At 36.4% G+C, this 5,278-nt stretch overlaps 1 non-coding gene across 1 annotated transcript; it reads left to right on the top strand.

The window, feature by feature from the left end:
- Nucleotides 1-1,703: 1,703 nt before the first annotated feature.
- On the top strand, nt 1,704-1,775 carry Trnah-gug. The gene has a single exon. It is a non-coding gene; the product is annotated as a tRNA-His (tRNA).
- Nucleotides 1,776-5,278: the final 3,503 nt, after the last annotated feature.

Genomic DNA, 5,278 nt, shown 5'->3' with positions numbered 1-5,278 from the left:
CATCTCTATGCCGACACCGTTTCGAAAATACTAAAAGCGTCTTTTGGTAGCTAAAGCTAAATTTATATTATCCGATTGGCTCCTTCTTTACTTATTTACTTAGCTGCCCTCCGTGAAAATTCACTACAACTTCTAGCTTCTTACTTTCCACTCTTTTCGTCCTACGTCCCACTTCAAAAATAAACAAAAAAGATATTCCCTCTTATGAACAAAGAAAATTTATTTTGCAGTAACTTTATTACTCCCTGTTATCAGGCAACCATCACATCACTACAATACTAACACACTTCACCGTGATAAAACAAGGATCTGCCTCTTTAAACGGCTGCGTAGATGATCCAACATTAACTAAAGTGAAACTCATTGCTGACTCTGCTCGACATAAACATGATTAGTGAAACTGGTGTGCAGAAATTCAATGGAGGAATCCCTCGTTTTCAGAAAATGATAAGGATCCTTTCGAAGTCATGTAGTTTCACCGGGAGTGTTGCCCACTTTACGTGACGCATATATACCCCACCTGTGGACGGCGCAGGTTTAGTCATTTTCGCTAGCTGAGTGGACTGGAGCAACGTGAAATGAAGTGCTTTGCTCAATAACACAACACACAGCCCGGTCCAGGAATCTAAACTGCAATCAAACGATCATGAGTCCTACACCCTAACCACTAAGGCAAGCGCCTTCATTTTAAGAGATGGTATATTTGCACCATTGTCCGATGTTACCCAACCACCTGGTTCGTGGGTATCTTTGTTACTGCCCGTTATTTTGCCAGGTTTCCGACCTACGCATAACTTCTTTCCTTTATCTATTTCGATTCTGAAGACATTTTGCAAAGGATCAGAAATGTTGCCTTTATTTATCCTGGCTGTCATATTAAAAATCTTACAAACGCAGAGAATAGATGTCAAATAAATAATTCGTTGAACCGTCCGAGAAATAACAGCTAAATTTCCTCAAAATTGTACTGAGGGCACATGGCTTAGTGGTTAGGGTGTTGCACTCGCGATCTAGCGATCGTGGTTTCAGCTCTTTCGACCAGTTGGTGCGTTGTGCTCTTGAGTAAAACACATTGGTATGGGTCAAATCAACACCTGATGCGTGATACACTTGTGCACCTGTACAGACAACGTCGATTTGATGGAAGGAGTGAGATAATGTGAGGCACGAACATTCGATCATAATAAGCAAATTATTTGTGCAGATGGTTCAGCAAAATCTGAACGCTCATACCTAGATTTCCAAAATAGAATCCATCACTGTCTTAAAAAGAAGAAATGCTTTCGACAATGTATCAAATGGATGATGTCTAAATAAATGACATGCTTAGTTATGACTAGACCATGTTTAATCATATTTAGTCTGTTCCATCAGAGCTGACACGAAGGTAGAGCATGACATTGACGAAAAGCATAGCAAGGTGAAAATGGATTGGATGGAATTTAAACTCAGGTTTAATTAGATATGGCAACGGATTTAATCCAGCAATTTACCGTTTGTGCAAGCTGTTGTCGTCATGTAGATTACCTTTTGACCGAAGAACGCTACAAGTTACAGCAAACTATTACAAGCGCAAAAGAATGATCGAAAAACGCCCACGTAATCATGCTAATGTTGTTGATGGCTGCAGTAAGAAATATGATAGCCAGCGGCGTAAATATATCATTAATATATTGTTCGCGTCGCTTGTGTATTAGCTGTTAGCCGTGATCGTCTAGTGGTTAGGACCCCACGTTGTGGCCGTGGTAACCCAGGTTCGAATCCTGGTCACGGCAGCTAAAATTGGCTACGTCTTTTCTTTCTCTGTTTTTTTTTCAAATTTATCTACTTTTGCATTTTGGGAAACACTCTGTAGAAGTGTGTAACAAAAGAAAATATTCTTACCTAGTCATACGTTCTCCATTGATGAACACAACACAATAACTATTTTTGGCGGCTATATTTAAAATTGTGTTACCTAACGAGTCCTTTCCTTATTTCAGACACATCTCCTTTGTCGGAAGTTGGCCATGATATTTAGTTTTATATTTCTCAACCATTTTTTATTTTATACTAGCAGTATCACCCGGCGTTGCTCGGGTTTGTAAGGGAAATAACTATATAAGCATTGTTAGAGAGTTTGCCAAAAAATAGCAAAAAAATGCATTAAAAATGGAAAAAAATTATGGTAAATTTTTTTTTAAATCGTTAACTCATCGTATACATATTTTTAGAGAGTTACTTCCCTTATATAATAGCGAAAAAATGCATTAAAATGGAAAAAATGATGGTAATAATTTTTTTAAATCGTAGACTTATCGTAGACGTGCGCTAATACACAGAAGGGCTCGATGTGACTCACGACTATAAGATACCCGGTTTTGGTTAAACTGCACCGCAAAATGTGGTAGTAGTTAGGAATCTAAATCGTAGGAGACAGATACACAACCTTACTTTTATATATAAAGATAACACATCGGTTTTCCAGAATAGAACAAAAATGTGTGTCCCACTATGACGAAGTAAATTTAATTTACATTTAATCATACCCCAATTTCTAGTAACCCAACATACCTCTGAAATATTTTAATGCACACAACTTGATAAAACAAAGATCTAGCTTGGTCGAACGACTAAGTAAAAGAACCCATTTCAAGAACTCTCGTACAGACGGCAGCATGATCTCAACGTAAACTTGGTTGGTGTAATTGAGGTGTATAAACGCGAAAGAGGAATTGCTCATATTTAGTAACTCTGTATAGCACAGGATCTAATCCTGGTTACTATAGCGAATGCTATATTTTTTTTTCAAATTTATTACTTCACTTTGTAATTATTGTTGATGGTGTTGGTATTGGCGGTTGAGTAATGTTATTCTGTAAACCTCACTTTATAATATAGTGGAAGAGAAATCTAGGCATGCTTTTAACTCATTTTTACAGTACAATCGACCAAGAAAGTAAAGGCTTTGTAATTGGTTCGACCCTTATATGAAATATTTAAAAAGCATCATGCCACACTCACCAAAATATGAAAATCTTCCACCAGAAAATCGTTACCAATGTTCTCCGTAAGAACATTTTTGTGGTGACAGAATTGGTAAACGCTACGGAATAATCAAATGTGTCTCATAATAATGGATTCAGTTCTGACCAACTGTGCAGTTGGTTGTTTAGCTTGCTAAATAATACTGCTAAGACAAAAGAACGTTGAATAATTCAGATTGGATTGCCATTGGATTCAAGCTAATGTCACCTTTCGTAAGAGGTCTATTCGATTAGAGCGTAGATGGGGTTAAACGACAGCAGCAAAAGCAACAACAGCAACGATAATTACTACAACAAATAATAACCCCTACTACAATAAGTACAACGTCTGGTCGATTACGTCAGCCCCTAGTACTAAACTGGTACTTATGTCATCAACCCCAAAATCATGGAAAACCTCAACCGAATTTGATCTCAGAGTTAAAAGATGGACGAAATGCTGTTGCTGCTGCAACAACAACAACGACAAAAACAAAAACATCAACTACTACTACTACTGTTGGTACTGCTACTGCTGCGGCGATGGTGGGGGCGAAAACGACATTTTGAACATTCAGCAATACGCGTTCAGGAAAATTATTCTCAGAAGAGCAAGTGAAGTAACTCCAGACATATTTTAATCAAGCAAAAATTAAATAGAGATAAATAGTGAGGAAAGCAATAGTGAGGAGTGTAGTAGACTTAATGGCAACTCGCGACATTTTTCGGTCTCTGAAAATCTCATCAGTGAAACATAATCCACTTAATGGTAACCAAATTCTCAGAACCACTAATCTGCAGGTAACTTTATGTTCTTCGTAAAGAAAGCTGTCTTGGGAAATTTTCCTGTCTCATTATTTTAATTTACTTAATCAGTGAATGTTCTTCATACAAAATTTACCCTACAAATCTCCATTTAACTTTCCGCTGATTGAAATATCTGGATTTTTCTCTCTTGGCAATTCGAAGGATAATTTTCATTGACGCAAATGGCGTTACTTCTAATTGAGGTTACAATTTCTCTAAATTAAAAATGGTTCATATGATAGCCTGAACTTAACTGTAGGCCCTGATAAACATTCTATCACAAAATCTATTACATTACCACAGGCCCCTGTCAAGCGTCAATACTAAAACAATAGCTGATAAGATTAAGATGTTTGGATAATTAACTTCATATTTATAGATAGGAATACTTTTAAAAATTTACATCTACTCTATTCTTCAACTATTTTCTTATCAGTTGAAACCAGTAGCTTTTGCCATTGGGGAACCTTCATTAGCACCAATGCGTGTTTATTGTAGACTCACTCTACCGTTCTGTCTTTCGAATCGGCCTTGCTAATGTAGTCAGTTGGACAGAGCTAGCCTTCTTTGCGTTTCTTGTCGTGATGTGGTTTCATCTGGTATATCAGTTAAAAAATTTCGTTTTGGATTTGGTTTGCAAGATTCTTTACGTGAGTCCGTGTGTTGAAGCATATTCTGTTGTGTCTGGGGAGAGTCATTTTCTTTTGGTGCCTTATAATTAATACACTTACCGGTACAATTTCTACTTATTTCTTATTTTTATTTTCCTAACATTTTTGTTGTTTCTTGCAACCTTTTCAAGACTATTGAAAAAGTTGTAAGATATAACGAAAATTTTAGGAAAATAAAAATAAGAAATAAATGGAAATCTTACCGGTGAGCGTGTTAAAATAAAGGCACAGAAAGAAAATGACTCTCTCCAGACACAACAGTTAAAACTTTGTTCCATTGTTGTTTAAACACTTCTACATATACAGCTGGAAGACGCCGAACCCTTTAGGGATCGCTTTAATGAAGATAACGATTAACCAGTAGAATACTCTTTTTAAAATCATGTGGCCTATGAGTCTCATTGAAATGGAGCAGGTGGTATACAAAGAACTATAGCCTACATGATTTTCTCATAACATTATTAACTGTAGGGCTGCTCGAACGTTCACTGTCTTGCAGAGCAAAATAACCCCTCCAAAACCTGGTGAAACACTTATGGACAGTCCTCTTAGGTATTTCACCATCATGTGTATATACATATATTTAGTGGTCCAAACAAGAGTTTTGACTCTTATTTCGAGCAGGCAGACACTTTAATATGTCCTTATAATAAATGTAATTTTAATACTTTCGCTATATAATGCTATTTCTTAGGCCTGCAACCACCTATATTAATATTGCTGTTATTATCAACTATTTATATTGCTTCGATAATAATAGCAATGTTAATATCTTATAAATATTCGTTATAAATA

This window comes from Octopus sinensis, linkage group LG7 (assembly GCF_006345805.1).
Source record: "Octopus sinensis linkage group LG7, ASM634580v1, whole genome shotgun sequence".
Taxonomy (NCBI): Eukaryota; Metazoa; Mollusca; class Cephalopoda; order Octopoda; family Octopodidae; genus Octopus; species Octopus sinensis.
The sequence above is the reverse complement of the archived record's forward strand: the minus strand, read 5'-3'. Positions and strand labels throughout refer to the sequence as shown.